Genomic DNA, 16,933 nt, shown 5'->3' on the forward strand with positions numbered 1-16,933 from the left:
ATTGTTGGTTTGTTCTGCAGTTTATTTTAAAAGGAGTATTTTAAGAAAGCAGGGGTCGGTCTTACTGAATTTGAAAAGAAACAATGACATCTGCATTTTTTTAATGGTTCTCATACATACTTTTTAAAAAAAATCTTCTCCAGTTTATTTGGCTTTACAACTTACATCTTCTCTGTATCGTGTCAGTCAGATCCTGAATAGTAGGGGTAAAACTATGGAATACAACTGAAAACTGTCTTTTTTCTGTTATCTTGAGTTCTGTACAATACTGCCAAATTGGAGTTGCCAGTACTCTGGAGGATTCATTGATTTTTCCATTGACAATTAAACCTGAACTCTTGAGAATGAACCCATATTATTTCCCTGTCATATACACGCATACCTCCTTTTATTGCACTTCACAGATATTGCAGTCTTTACAAATTGAATGTTTGTGGCAAACCAGTGTCGAGCAAGTCTATCGTCACCATTTTTCCAACAGCATGTACTCACTTTGTGTCTCTGTGTCACATTTTGGTAATTCTTGCAATATTTCAAACTTTTTCATTATTATTCTATCTGTTATGGTGATCTGTGATCAGTGATCCTGGATGTTACTATTGTAATTGTTTTGGGATGCTACGAACTGTGCCCATATAAGACGGTGAACTTAATCAATAAATGCTGTGTGTGTTCTGACTATTCCACTGACTGGCCGTTCCCCTATCTCTCTCCCTCTCCTCAGGCCTCCTTATTCCCTGAGACACAACAATATTGAAATTAGGTCAATTAATAACCCTACAATGGCCTCTAAGTGTTTAAGTGAAAGGAAGAATGGCACATCTCTCACTTTAAATCAAAAGCTAGAAATGATTAAGCTTAGTGAGGAAGGCATGTTGAAAGCCAAGATAGGCCAAAAGCTAGGCCTCTTGCGCCAAACAGTTAGCCAAGTTGTGAATGTAAAGGAAGAGTTCTTGAAGGAAATTAAAAGTGCTACTCCAGTGAACACACGAATGATAAGAAAGCAAAACAGCCTTATTGCTGATATGGAGAAAGCTTTAGTGGTTTAGATAGAAGATCAAACCAGCCACAACGTTCACTTAAGCCAAAGCCTAATCCAGAGCAAGGCCCTAACTCTCTTCAGTTCTATGAAGGATGAGAGAGGTGAGGAAGCTGCAGAAGAAAAGTCTGAAGCTAGCAGAGGTTGGTTCATGAGGTTTAAGGAAAGAAACTGTCTCCATAACATAAAAGTGTACAGTGAAGCAGCAAGTGCTGGTGTAGAAGCTGCTGCAAGTTATCCAGAAGATCTAGCTAAGATAATTGATGAAGGTGACTACACTAAACAACAGATTTTCAATGTAGACAAAACAGCCTTATATTGGAAGAAGATGCCACCTAGGACTTTTTTAGCTAGGGAGGAGAAGCCAATTCCTGACTTCAAAGCTTCAAAGGACAGGCTGACTCTCTTGTTAGAGGCTAATGCAGCTGGTGACTTTAAGTTGAAGCCAGTGTTCATCTACCATTCCGAAAATCCTAGGGTCCTTAAGAATTATGCTAAATCTACTCTGCCTGTGCTCTATAAATGGAACAACAAAGCCTGGATGACAGCACATCTGTTTACAACACGGTTTACTGAATATTTTAAGCCCACTGTTGAGACCTGCTGCTCAGAAAAAAAGATTCCTTTCAAAATATTACTACTCATTGACAATGCACCTGGTTACCCAAGAGCTCTGATGGAGATGTACGACGAGTTTAATGTTGTTTTCATGCCTGATAACACCACATCCATTCTACAGCCCATGGATCAAGGAGTAATTTCGACTTTCAAGTCTTATTATTTAAGAAAAACATTTTGTAAGGCTATAGCTGCCATAGATAGTGATTCCTCTGATGGATCTGGGCAAAGTAAATTGAAAACCTTCTGGAAAGGATTCACCATTCTAGATGCCATTAAGAACATTCATGATTCATTGGAGGAGGTCAAAATATCAATATTAACAGGAGTTTGGAAGAAGTTGATTCCAACCCTCATGGATGACTTTGAGGGGTTTGAGACTTCACTGGAGGAAGTAACTGTCAGATGTGGTGGAAACAGAAAGAGAACTGAAATTAGAAGTGGAGCCTGAAGATGTGACTGAATCTCATGATAAAACTTTAACGGATGAGGAGCTGCTTCTTATGGATGAGCAAAGAAAGTGGTTTCTTGAGATGGAATCTACTCTTAGGGAAGCTGGTGTGAACATCGTTGAAATGAAAACAAAGGATTTAGAATGTTACATAAACTTAGTTGATAAAGCAGCGGCAGGGATTGAGAGGATTGACTCCAATTTTGAAAGAAGTTCTGTTGTGGGTAAAATGCTATCAAACAGCACCAAATGCTACAGAGAAATCCTTTCTGAGAGGAAGAGTCAATCAATGTGGCAAACTTCATTGTTGTCTTATTTTAAGAAGTTGCCACAGCCACCCCAACCTTCAGCAATCACCACCCTGATCAGTAAGCAGCCATCAACATCGAGGCAAAACCCTCTATCAGCAAAAAGATTACGACTTACTGAAGGCTCAGATGATGGTTAGCATTTTTTAGTGATAAAGGATTTTTTTAATGAAGGTGTATATATTGTTTTTTCAGACATAATGCTACGGCAAACTTAATAGACTACAGTACAGTTTAAACATAACTTTTACATGCACTGGGAAACCCAAAAATTTGTGTGACTTGCTTTATTGTGATATTCACTTTATTTCGGTGGTCTGGAATCGAACCCAAAATATCTCCGAGGTATGCCTGTAACATTACTAAAAATTAATTTTCAATGAGCCAAATTTGGTTTTCATTTCTATCTATTTAATCTTCCTGTTTTACTGGCCATTCTAAATGATATATACACTACAAAACTGTTTTCAGTAGTTTTTCATAGAACTGTGTGATCACTAATGAACTACCCTTGTCAAGATGCAAGAAGAAATTGTATTCATGCTTTATTACGGCAGTTGTCATTGTCTGTTGACACCTACTTAGTTTTTGTCATGCTTCTTTCCCTATCGCAGTCCTAATTCTGAGAACGTTCCTTATGCATTAACTAGACACATGAAATCTACCTGAGTGGTTAATGCATAACATGTGACATTGATCTAATGTCTCTGTCTTAAACATGATTTGTGCCTAAGCAAAACCACCACCTTTTGGAAAGACACGGTCAAATCATCTAACAGTTTATTTATGTTTGCTACCGAAAAAGAGAGTAACACATTAGCAAACAGTGACATTTATTGCAATTTATAGCCCGCATACGAGAACACATGGACCAAACTGAGAATTAACTTTTCTTCAAAATTTGTAGGATTTTTTCAATTAAAAACTAGGCTTTAAGCAAATGACTTTTTTAAAAGGGGAAAGAGATCTATATTCCAAGTACACTTTAATATTTAGTTTTAAAAAAAGGTCCAATTTAGGTATGAAGTGATATATAAATCAAAAGGAAAAAGGAAAAAGGAAGGTGGGGGGAGGAATTATAAAAACATTGCAGAAATCAATTTTCTATACTGGCTTCCAAGTTAGTCATATCAACATACTGAAGGATTTTCCTATGATAATGTCAAAAGCAAGCACAGTTTGCTTTTCTCTTTACTTCTGAAAGTACACTATGGTTTCTGTGACAATATGCAGGTCAAATAATTGTCTTGCATCATTGCTCTTTCAGTTATTTCTTCCCTGTCTTTGCCTGCTTTAAGCAATTCTGAGAAAGACCAGCTACTCTGTCCATAGAGTTCTGCTATGCCCGATAATTGTCCCTCTTTCATAATATTAACTCTTCGATTTCCTCTCATCCCCTAAGGATAACTATGGTGTAATGTAAGTGTAAGATACAGTTAAACTACACAAAAGGATATTAAGTTTTTGGTACTTCAGTAGTCCTTGTGAACATTTGAAATCAGAGAAATGTCCAGCTGAAGCTGAGATATCTGTGAATATGCAATGTCGGCAGACTGAATAGCATTTACAGCACTTACTGAAAAATTTATAAAGTGATCTGGCACTCAGACTGTCCAGTCCTGTCACAGACTTCCTGCATAGCATCTTAATCTCACTGTTTCGTCTCTCCAACAGTAAGCGTAGCACTATTAGATGTCACATCCACAAAACAAAAATGATGACCTTTTCCAAATGTATATTTGACTTTTAATCAAGCCCAGAATCATTTGATGTTTGTTATAGGACCACCTGGGATGTTAAGCCTAAGTCTCATGCTATCATATGGACATGATAATGTGGCTACGCTCAAAGTCATGTATTGTTGTCGAAATGTAAAAATGAGGACCTTATAAGCATTTATACAGAATTCTATTCCTACAATAATGTTAATTTGGACAAAAGGGCCAGAAGAACACTAGAGGTTTCTTGAAGAAAATTTGGGAGAAGTAGGGAAAAAAGATGGAAGGAAAGAAAGCAGAATGCTGAGAAAAATATAGGTCAGGGAGAACAGTGGAATTGTTCTTTCCCTGTTCTATTCATTGTACAATGAATAATTTCTATGATTTGAAAGCACATGGTAGAAAACTACTTATAACTATCAACTCTTTCTGCTTTGCTTTACTATTATATGAAGCCAAAAGAGCTCCCCTCCTCCCCAGCAAATACTGAAACCTAAGAAAACACCATGAGAAGGGAGGAACTTGTTAATTTTCAACTGTTAAATAAAAACAAGATGAATTTTTTCTTGAATTAAAAAAGGAAATTTGTCAAAAATTTCTGTATTAATCTACCATGTCCAATTATCATGTTAGGGAGCACTCAGTTATGAGAAGATATGAGTTCCATAGAGTTCTCATCAGGCCCTTAGAGCCTTATAATGCCTTTCACATTATACTCCTATGCATAATATTCTGATAACCATTTCTTTGCTGTGCTGCCCTATAGCAAATCAGAGTGAAAAAACAGTTTAAAGCTGTATCACCATCTCTCAGGAAAGCTCTATCAGAATTTTATTGTTTCCTATTCTTGTAATTCACTATCACTATACTCAGTATGATGGACTCCCAGCATGGTCATTTTAAGCATTCAGTGAGTAATTCCTCAAAGTATCAGAACAGAAATACCTGTTAAAATATTTATAGAACTTTACTGCCTTACTGATAGAGGCAAGATTCATACTGCAGCTGTTAATACAACAGTGGATTTAACAGAGCAGGGTTTCAGTTTAGAGAGTCTTGCAATGTTTTCTTACAATGATTTGAATGACTTTCTCTGTTATTTATAATCTGAAAAGAAAATATGCTTCACACTGATAACACAATTAGAGCTCTAACAGCTAAGGATTTTGCCAGTAACTTAAACCCTAGAAACAATCCTTTCCTAGCCTTTATTGCCAGTGATCATGAATGGACTAGTCTTTGCTCACATGGCTAATAACTCTGTTGAGGATTACAAAATTCTGACTGTTACACTAAACTACTCCTGACATCAACCACTGGAGCAGCAAATAACCTCAGATTTGCCAAACTCTCTAGACCTGCAAACTTTTTCAGGAATCACTTTGTCATGTATATGCTTGTAGAGGACAAATAATTTGGAAATACATGGTAACTCTCCTTAGAATAGCAGTAGCTGAGAGCCAGGGATTCCAGAAATCCCTGTCAGTCCAATATTCTGCATTCTTACAAACATCACTGAATGTAAGAGAAATCTGCCTGTCACTTTCACCAACAAAAACAGTCTCAACTATTGATCCCTTACTTTGTTATTTTTTTATATTATAGAAAGATTAGCTGCCTCTTTTTCCTTCCTTCTTCTTCTTACCTGTTGTTTTGACTTTCATCAAGTTGTAAGGAGATACAAGGCTACCTTCTAGCCAGTCAGTTCCAAGCTCGTCTCAGTGCATGGGGCTGCTGGTGCAGGACTTCACATCCGACTGTTGAAATCCACGGGGTTGCTATAATCCCAATCCTCCAGCCTGCTGAAATCTCTCTGACTGGCAGCCCTATCCTCCAACATATTGAACGGTCCCTCAAATTTGGTGACATTTGTAAACCTGCTGAGGGTATATTCCATCCAATCATCAAGGAGATAGACCTTAAACAGCATTTGTCCCAGTACTGATCCTGAGGAACACCACTCCTAACTGACAGCCAGTTAACATTCTGAACCACTGGCAATTACCCTTTAAGTCTGACAGTCTAGCCTGTTTTTCACCCATCTTGTGGTTCTCCATGCAGTCTGTATCTCCTCAACTTGACTAGAGAGATACCATGGGAAACTGCCAGAAGCCTTGGCAAGGCAAACCTCTTTCACCTCTTGTCCACAGAGCCTGTCACTTCAAAACAAAAGGCAATCAATCAGGTTGGTCCAGCATAATTTAATGGTCAACCATGCTGGCTGTTCTAAGTAACTTTATTGTCATTCATGTGCCTGGAAACAGGCTGGAAAATTGCTTCCAGGGACAGAGGTGAGACTGACCAACCTTTAGGTGTCTCAATCCTTCTTGCTTTTGGGGGATATGGGTGTAACACTTGCCTTTTTCAAATACCACAGACCTCCCTCAGTTTCCATAACTCTTCTGGATAACCCAGAACAGCCTCACGATGACATAAGGCAGGTCCTTCGACCCATCCTATCTGGTCTTAAGGACTTGCGTTTGTCCAGGTTAACTAAGTCATCTTGATCCTCCTCTACTGTGGATAGTATCTTTCTCCCCCAAATTTTGCGACTATGCAAATAGACCTGGGAAGCCTAGGAGCAGACCATGCTAACAAGACTGAGGCAAAGAAGATACTGAGTACCTCAGCAATGTCCTTCATCACTAAATCACACTGCCCCATTCAGCACTGAACCATTGGTCTTCCTTTTTGCTGCCAACACACATGGAGAAGCCCTTCTTTTTTTGCCCTTCACATACTTCTCCCATTTCAACTCCCGCCAAGCTTTGGTCTTCCTTAATTCTATCCCTGCATGTCTTGATGATGCTTATGCATTCCCCTTTCGTTGCCCATCCCTGCTTCCACTTCCTTGACGCTTTTTTGTGTTTGAGCTCAGTCCAGAATTCCCTGTTTGGACAAGCTGGCTTCTTGTCAGCCTGTTTACTGCAGTTCAAGATAGGTAGTTCTTGGGCTTTGAAATGATTGTCCTGACAATCAGCCAACTTTTCTGGGTCCCACTATCCTTCAGAACAGCTTCCCTAAGAATTCTGTCTACCAGTTCACTTAGCAAGCTTAAGTCTGCTTCCTTGAATTCCTGGGTCCTTAGTCAACTGCTCATCTTCCTCATTTCCCTCAAGTTTTTAAACTTTTCTCTGCCTTGGTCACTGCAGACAAGTTTGCCACTAACTATCACATCCCTGATCAATTCTTTCTTATTTATGAGCAGCAGAAGGGATCTGGCTCCACTGGTTCATTGGACTTCTATACCTGTGAGAAAAGGCAAGAATTTGGGCAAGTGTGGTTGCAACCTGGTTGCTTGTGTATCCAGTATCTTCTTCAGTCTTCAACTTTTTCTCTGTGTCTATAGGTTGATGTTATCACTGTCATCACACAATTCCTATACTTTTTTCCTGTAGTCTATTCAGACCTCTTTTCTATCTCACAAAAACCCGTTCAATAAATAATTCGAGTGTTTCTGTACTGCAGTTTAAAATGCCTACAAATCCTCTTGTGCATTCTAAGTTTTATAGGAATGGCTGCCTTCAGTTTTATAAACTTCCAAGACAACCATTCCTATTTCATATACTGCCACTATCTACATCTTGGCTGATACTACTCTGCTTATTTTCTGCTGCCAAACTTCAAGCAGATGGCTCCAAAATTCACAAGCTCCTTAAGTTTTTTCCTCCATATTCATTTTGCTCTGTGTTGCGGTTCTATTCAGGTGCAGCAGTTTCCATAATGATTATTTTTATCTGTTTCATTATCATACCCTTTGCTATCATTTAATCTGCACCAGTGACTTCTCAGCACAGAAACTCAGTGCATTTAAATCCTTTTAGATTGGTTTGTTCTATAGTTATATTTAAATTCTGTGTCCACAGAAGCATTTTTGAAATGCTAACCTTATTGGTAAGATAAACAAAGCCCAACTTCTTGGCTCTCCACACTCTGAAAGCTTCTCTGTTTATGGCTTCTTTCCTACACTGAAGCTGTTATTCACTGGCAGAAGATATAGATATGAATCGTGTCAGTGATGCTGTTGCACTGAAATCCAGAAGTGAAAACAGAAAACTATGCCATATATTCTTGACAGGATGAACCATTATCACAACATGTGATAATATACACATAATTCTGTGGAATTTACCCATAATAACTAATGCAGAACATAAAATTGCTGAAAAGAGAGGTTGTGCACTGAACTGTTGCAAGGAAAGGGATGGGTTAAAGAGAAACATCAGTTTTTGGAGTTATTTTGGAAGTGTTTCTTCTGACACATCATGTTATGATGTTACACATCTTTTGGCATTAGTCACATCATCACTTCTCACATGGAGGAACATGTTTGACACAACACAATGTGACATGTCCAAAGTAATATATCAGCTGTAAAATACGACTTGTAGGTGTGTTCTGATCTCAGAGCTACAGCTTCTTCCTTTTGGCTTAAAAGATCTGTTTTTCTGCATCTTTTCCCTTCTGAGATTCCCTCCTGAACTATCAGTTCAGAAATAGTCCCCCAAGTGTCTCCCAGAATTGAGCAGGATAGTGTGAAAGTATTCACTGTATCAATGGCAGACAATTGTGTGTAAGAGGGATAGAAAGTGTGTTTTGTTTTTCTGTTTATTTTGTATGGCAGCTGTACTTTTTAGTTTTTGGATGATCTCTTCTTCCATCTTAGGACCTGCAACTTTAAATTACAGCTGAAGGCTGAGAACATTTGGTAGTTGTATTCATTTTTTCCACTGAATAAAAGGGCATAAAAATGATATATTCAATTCCAGTCTCTAATATTGCATGGCTGAACTTAGAGTCTGTCTTATTCTGGAGATTAAATCATGACATTTCTTGCAATAACACAGGCAGAAAGAAAACAAGACATAGTAAATCTGCTGAGCAATGGCTGATCCTCTACTAAAAGTTCACTTTTTTCAAAAGAGGAACCAAGTTCCACAGTCCAATCAGCATAGATTACAATGTTTAAAAGGTAAAGTCCTCACTAAAAATCTAAGTATTAAGCTTCATAATAAATCTGTAATGGGAAGCATCTATAACTACCTGAAGCATCCTTGTTTCTTGGCCTGATAGGAATACAATGTAAAATGCAACATCTCACCACAGCCCTCCCATAAAGTTGGAGACTCCTGGTCTGTACTCTACAGAATGATTGAGAATTTTTTGTTACAGATAACCTATATAAAAGTCATCAAAAGCAGCAAACAGTTCCTGGCGTGATAGCATTTATCTGAAGATACAAGGGCAAGCTGACTCTTTGATATTAACACTGAATGGGCAATATTTCCATTTGTAAATTCATATGTTCACTATACTGGATAAGATTCAATTTATCTAGGAACAATAAATCCTTAAGTTTCAGAATACAACTAAAATAGCTCCAATGTAGCACACTGTATGAAAACACAGCTGCTGCTATTATTACTTTCAGAGGTATTTTAAATTGGTATTATGAAAGAAAATGCAGAGACAGCATTTGCTGTCATCGTATCCTGGAGTATAATGCAGCAAGCTAGTATTTTCTTAAGTGCCTAGAGTTCAAGGGAAAATGATGCCGAAGGCAAGAAGTCAAGAAAGAGAGAAAAATATCAAGGAAGAAGAAAGGCATACAGCTTGGGGGGAAAAAATCATAGAATTGTAAAAAGGGTTGAGAATCTGCTCTTATTTTGCACCAGCTTTATTTTGGACTTACTCCAGTTTTATAGTAATATGCATCAGAATCATAACCAAGAGCTTGATTTTAAAGTGGAATACTTAAAATCAAAACAGCCTCATCCTTGCCAGTTTGTGCCCTGAGGCTTGTAGGTGGCTGTGTGGGTATAAGAGGCCATAAGAGGCAGAGAGATTTCAGAAAACATGTTTCTGTATTGCAAAGAGTGATTAATTCTTACTGAGTAGATGCTACTTCACTTAGCCTGATAATATTGTGTTTCTTGGTTGCTAGGAAGAGGGAGGAAAAAGGCTATTAAAAACAAGCAACCACTCAGCTTGGTAACTCAAGATATGGTCCCACTTTATGAAATTACACTGACATCCTCTTCTGCAATAAAGAAAAAACAATGCCTTTTCCAATTCATGTAATAATATTGATTTTTTTCTTTTTTACGTAGAGCTGGCTCTTCAAAATTGTAGCAGCAGAGTATTACTCATCTCAACCAGCTATAGAGCTTAATCACTTGGAATGGACCCAAATCATATAAAACACACCCAGTTTATTCACCTAAACCAACAGGCAACTCTGGAACCTCTTGAAGGAAGAAAAAAAAAAAAGATAACAGTCATACTAAATAACTTCTTCAACTATTATCTGTGTGTTAGAATCTCTTTAGCTCCTAGGCTGTCCTCCAAACTGTGCAACTGGAAGTGTTATCCTTTTTTTCCTCTTTACATTACCTTTAAGAGAGCTAACCAAAAGCTTCATGCCCCAGCTCATGCCCAGGCAACTCTAACTGTCCTGATATTTATGGTCACCTTTTTTTCCCATGCAGCAAGAGTTTCCTACACACAGAAGCACGACTTCAAAAAGCTCCTTTCCTTCCTGCTTGCCCCACCCCAAGCACTCAGACAGTATTTCTATCCAGACCTAAAAAAAAAGTTCAGTTCCCAGAGAAACTGTTTCGCCAAATCTAGAATGGTCTTGAAGGGCCTTGCCTCAGGCACGTGGATGGCCTCAGAAAGATTTGCAGCATTTTCTCAGCTTTAGAACAGTATTTCAATTGCAACAGACACAATTAAAGTCATTCTTGAGATTTCTGAAGTACTACAGGCCAGGATCACAGTTTTCCTTCCTTAGGTCATCATATTCTGATGGTCCCTCACATGCTAGCTAGCCTTCTAGGCAACCCACATCACTCTGGGATGATTCAATGCCCTCTATATAGAAGTCATTTTAACAGGCCAGTTTAGCAACGTAGCCTAACTTCATTCACCAGATAACATTTTTGGCCCGACAAACTGGGCAGATCCCAGCTCTACCCTCACTTCCCCATCTTGGTCAAACATTTATCAGCCAAGGGTCACATATATCAGGGCTACTAGTTGCACAGCCATTCAGCAGGGAATAGGACCACACAGCATCAACTGACTACAAGGAGAGCCTGACTTTCTGACTTACTACTTGACATGCAAACTACAGAGAGCAATTCTTGGGAATTCTTTTATAGTTTAAAGTGGGGAGAAGAAAGTTTGGGTTACTGCAGTCAAGAAAAGAAAACAGGTCTTGGGGAGGAAGGAATACTGTGTAGTGGAAGAGAAGACTGATCTGGGGGTCTGCCAGATAGTGTAGAGTGTACTGGATAGGAAGAAGCCAAAGGAGTATTGATGTCAAGAACACTTTACGGAACTCAAGGGTATTAAACAGGATTCTTCTAATTCTTACCCTTCTCCCACTGAAGTTATAATACAAATGCAATCATTGCTTAGCCCTACAGTGTTGCTGTCCCTGCTAATCAGCAGTGACTGCTTAGCCATAGAGGTTGGCAATCAGTGGGTGTACAGTACTGATGCACATGTCAGATAAACAAGTCAGTACTGATCAGCTGCTTCACTGTGGCTGTGTTGGTTACAGCAGGTTGACTTATCTCTGAGGGAAAGTGCCTTGGATAGTTGCATGGGCAGCTTAAAACTCAGTAATAGGTATGGCTGGTACTTTACACGGGTACACTGTGCAGTGAGCTGTGGTTTTAATATAGGGGGTGGCCTCTGCACTGTGGAGTGCTTCCCTATTCCAATGACGGAGCATACACCTTTATCAAGATGAGCTATGGATACCCCAAAAGTTGTTTCCCCTCCCCTGTCATTTTTCTTGTTCCCAGGCCAGATTGTGGCATGTGCTTAACAGGAGATTGCCTGGAAGATTTGAAAGTTGTGATTCCAAGCTGCTTAAAATCTTGAGATTATTTTTAATGAAACATTTGGGACTGGGTTTTTTTTTCCCTTGGGTCTTAAACAGGAGAGAGTGTACTGTGTTTTTCAAGTTCTCTGCAAGCAGAGGGGCTATAAATGTATCCTGAAATAATACTATGAAATAAAACACTGCTGTGATCCACGAGAAGACCTTTATCTCAAGCAATGGAATTCCATGAACAAAATACCAAATTGCACAAGATTTACTATAATTTCATAGGATTTGCTGGCATGTTAGGGATGTTGAAGCCCATTTAAGAAAAAGAAAATCAGATACACCTATTTCTCAGATCCTTTTAAGGCTAAACCAAAGCATACTAAGCAGATAAATGCAAAGAAGGCAACCAACTTCACTTGAAAATCCTTCACAATTAGTGGATAGTTCCCCATTGATTTTGGTGGACTTTGAGTTGGGCCTCAGAAGAGAACTGTAGTCTACAGAAGCAGCACAATGAACATACGTGAAAATAACATTCATTTCTTAATAATGTCTTGAAATGCAAGTAAACTTGCTGTCTATTTGGGATTTTTACTGCAAAAGAACATTTCTAAGGATTTCACCTTTCTTAGCATATCAGATTTGACATTTCCCATTAAAATGTTGTGAATTTTCATGTTACAAAAATCAAACTGATTTCAATTTTCAGAAGCACTTTGTGTTCTAAGACTTATATGAAAATCTTTCACTGATGTGAAGAGAATTACTTTATCAGGGCATAAAGGTATTACAATTTTGCATCTTAAGGACTCCTTTGAAACTTCAGTGACATACTTTGATGGGGATTTGTGCAGTATGGCTGCCATACAAAAGCAATATAGGTAATACAGAGGTAAAGTAAGAAACCTAACTGCTATATATCTTAGCAAGTCATAAAAATTTGTGGCAAACACATGGAGAAAATGTACTATTCAACAACTGTTGTGGTTTATACTTTTATCCAACACTGAAGTTTGGAAGATAAGAGTTTGATGTTGAAACTCTGTCAGGCAAAGGATTTTTTTTTTTTAACAACTTAAATGAATAATTTATTCTCTAAAGCTAGTGAAAACAGAAGCTGCGATCTTTTGCAGGAATGATGAGCGTCCCTCTTGTTCCCTCACTTCTCTGAAGTAAGTTTTCAAAAGTAATGGTCATGTTCCTGCATCTTGAGGAGAATTCTAGGTTTAGAATATATACCATTACAGCTCAGAGTAATTCATCTGTCTCTTAGAGAATGTGTGTAGATTTAAGACACATTCCTATCCCCATTGTTTCCTCAGGGAATAGGTGAAACAGCCAACACTCAGCACCCATTATTGTGTGGTGCACCCTGATTCACAGAACTTTCCTGTCAATTGTATAAAAAGCATAGATATAGTTTCAGGTCTGTAATTCAACTTAAAAATCATGAATCTACTCTTAAATGATAATATTTTCATGGCACAAATAGAAGCAGAAACCTGAACTTTCTGATCTTATTTGGGGTCATGAAAATCACATTTTTATCTTTCAAGACAGCTCTTTCCTTAGCCTCTGGCTTTTCATTTTATCTCTTCCTAAGCATGAGGAAGATCACAAGTAATAATTAACCAGAAGCACATACCTGAATGTGAATACTCAAATTTACCAGCAGTCTCAGAACTAAGGCTCCAGCAGACCTTTATCATTTTCTATTATTCTGACAGATCTCTCTGAGCAATATGAACAGCTGTGGAGCATTTTTCACCTAAGAGTACCAGGTACCTGAACAACTAAAAATCTGCATATGGAAATGAGTTAAAATATGGATATCATCTCAAAACGGGAAAGCTCTTATCATTGTCTCAGCTCTTCAAGAATCTATTATAATAACTCCCACTGACTTCAGTGATGCCTACCTGATTAAAGAAGGGCTGATGAGTTGAAGTCTTCCCAGCTGCTAAGCTCAGCCACAAAGTCACTGATGACTTCAACAGATGGTCCTGCTTTTAGGCCATTGAGAACTTTATGAGCCATTTATCCTCCTTCAGGCAACTCATCATCTGAAATAAGGAACAGAATGATGTACTAATGTGTTTTGTTACAAAATGCTCTGGGACATGTCTTTCCTGAGTGGCATCCAAACACCCTCAACTTCAACGCAACTGCTATAGTCTAAAGAAACTAGCAAATTAAAAAGAAAATTAGGAAAAAGTAACAGTGAAATGGTTTGAACAATAATGCAGATACAGTGAGAGCAATTGTGTTCTTGTCTGAAGTAAAGTCAGGTTTGGATAGTTTTTATGGAAGGAACGTTACTGATGCTGTGAGGGAACCCAACTCTCCTTTTCTACTCTCCTTTTGTTTAATTTCTTAGCCACAACAGGACTATTGAGTAAACACCTTACTTCAAAAGTAGTCACTGGAATTGAGCACAACTACAGTTGTTGTCTGGAGTCAAGACAGAATCATGGCAGAATTTTCCATGATATTTTTCATAATATAATTTTTTGCTGACACAAGATAAAGTTAATGAGAAGAAGAACAAACTCTCTAATAGCATTTATACTTTATTATGATAAATGCTCCTTTGTGAAGCTTTTTTTTTTTCTTTTTTTGCTTTCTTTCTTAAAAAAAGCTCCATTAAAGGCATCATCTCTTTAGTCCAGTAATATTTGAACATGTCATATAAATACAGTGCATGTTCTAGAAAAATCTGTGTGATAATATCTGGTCTCAGTTCTACAAAGGGGTTCAGTGAGGTTTTCCAGGCAGGACGTTTTAATGAATAAGACCATTATGTTCTTCCAATGTGTACCTTAGTATTTATGCATGGTAAGTCTCTTCAGAGCACAGAAAAGAGGCCTCCCTGTATTCTGGGACCATAAAAAGTATAGAGCTGTGCCTGAATTAACACTTCTAAAGGGATTACTAAAAGAGAAGAGAAGGGGGCACAAACTTATTTTTAATTAGTTCACTCATTATTTACCATTATTGTTACTACTATTTCATATTGTGGTAAGGTTAAGGAATGCAATCACTTGACCCCTACAAACTCATTCTTGCCATGCTAGCTACTTTGGCGAACAAGCAACAAAAAATAGTCAATAGCCTGAAAAACATACTCATTTCATTCTCCCTTTCAAATCAGGTCTTAATTCATCCTTTCTAGTTGTAAAGAAGTTATTCTTCAAAAAATGTGTTGCAAACTTGAGAGCTATGCCACAGAATCCAACTTCTTTTCTGCTCTGTTCTTTTGTGTTTTCCAGGTACTCTAAAACTCAATATTATTTTAGTTTAGGATGGCTGTCCTGGAATCTTACTGAAAAAAACACATCCTGTAAATGTCCAATTCTATATCATCAGTACTTCTGTTGTGCGTATTATTACGGCCTCTGCTGAACCCACAGCACTAGCTATTGGCAGATATAGAGGCATTTACAACTCTGTTGTAAATTTGTTGGCTTTTACAACTCAATGGAAAAACTCTTTGTGAATTTCAGTGAAACAACAAGGGCTTGTTAGTTGTTGGTGAAATAAATAGCTTATTTTTAAGGCTATATTGAAGCTGCAGGTCAGCATTTCAAAATCTGTATTTTCATAAATAATTCATTTCCTATTATTGAGCATTTACAAAAAAAGAAAGAAAAAATAAAGTAACAGGCATAGCAACATGCTCCAGTCTTGGATTAAAAAAAAAACCCAAATATCATTCTCCATCTCTAGAGTATGTTTGCAATAGTGTAACCCTAATCAAACTGGATATGGGCTTTCTGACAAGCTATTTATTGCTTAATTCTTTTTTTCTTTCTGCACCAATAAAATTTTTATTCTAAACATTTGCTATTGAGTAATAGCAACCCGCTGTGAGATCATTCCCACTGATTGAAGGCTGATTATTTTCATACTGCAGATGTCACTAGGTATTCCACATTCTTAAACTCCACCAATAGAAAGGAATCACAGATCCATTTCTGACTTTAGATCATGGCATTTTAGTGACTGTGAGCCTGCTGAGCTAATTTTCTACAGAAAGGAAGTGGGAGCTCAGCTTTACATGAAAAGAATTTGTCTAACTTCTAACAGCATTTAAAGGATAGATGAAGGTTATACTTACTTTCCTACCATTGTAGGGATTTTGTAATCCAGATTTCCATATGAGATCAGACCCTTGGAGAGACAGGCACAGATCTATTGCTTTATTATTTCACTGAAAGCCCAGTGTCATTCCATTTAGTTCATTTGACAAGACAATATTTAGGAGGTCTTGCATCCTGTTCTGATACATTCTTGTCTTCAATTGTCTTTCCTGTACTTATCAGCTTTGTAAACATTCTTGCATTAAAATGATCACTAAAAACTACCTCCTAAGGAAATTTAAATTACTGTTTCTAATCGTTGTATATAAGTACATTGATACATCTCAGCAGGTTACCAGGTGTGTCATCAGATTTCAAGTTGTTATAGCCACTTCACTAAAGAATTTCTCTTTCAGTTTAGATATACAACTTATAAATCCCCATGTAGGAGGGGGAAAAAGTGCTTTTATGAAATTAGTGTGTTTCGATTCTGTAGGAAGGTGCCAATATACCTCTTCAAAGGGGTAATGACCTGACATAATCCATTTTAGGCCTGATAGCTAGATATATACACACTATGAAAAAGAATCTGAGAAGTTACAAAGTGTACACTAAGTTCTGTGAAGGCTAAAATAAAGTTTGGGGCCACAAGTTTATACTACTTCAATCATTTCAGTTGCAATTATCTATTTAAAACTTCTAAAACACTCTAACCTCCTTTGAGAGGGAACACTGTCTTCAAATCCCAAAGGAAGATGAAAAAAGATGGATCTTTTTGTAAAGAGATTGGTTCAATTGATTTTGTGAAGGTCACTGAAGTTTACCTAACGTGGAAAGTATCTCAAGAGCTTGCCCAGAAATCTTGATCCCGTGGTTG

The 16,933-nt window shown here is 37.7% G+C and overlaps 1 pseudogene; it reads left to right on the forward strand.

Annotated features, from left to right (window-relative positions):
* The first annotated feature begins 782 nt into the window (after positions 1–782).
* LOC135325091 (tigger transposable element-derived protein 1-like) lies at positions 783–2,556 on the forward strand (annotated as a pseudogene).
* Positions 2,557–16,933: the final 14,377 nt, after the last annotated feature.

Source organism: Dromaius novaehollandiae, chromosome Z (assembly GCF_036370855.1).
Source record: "Dromaius novaehollandiae isolate bDroNov1 chromosome Z, bDroNov1.hap1, whole genome shotgun sequence".
Lineage (NCBI taxonomy): Eukaryota > Metazoa > Chordata > Aves > Casuariiformes > Dromaiidae > Dromaius > Dromaius novaehollandiae.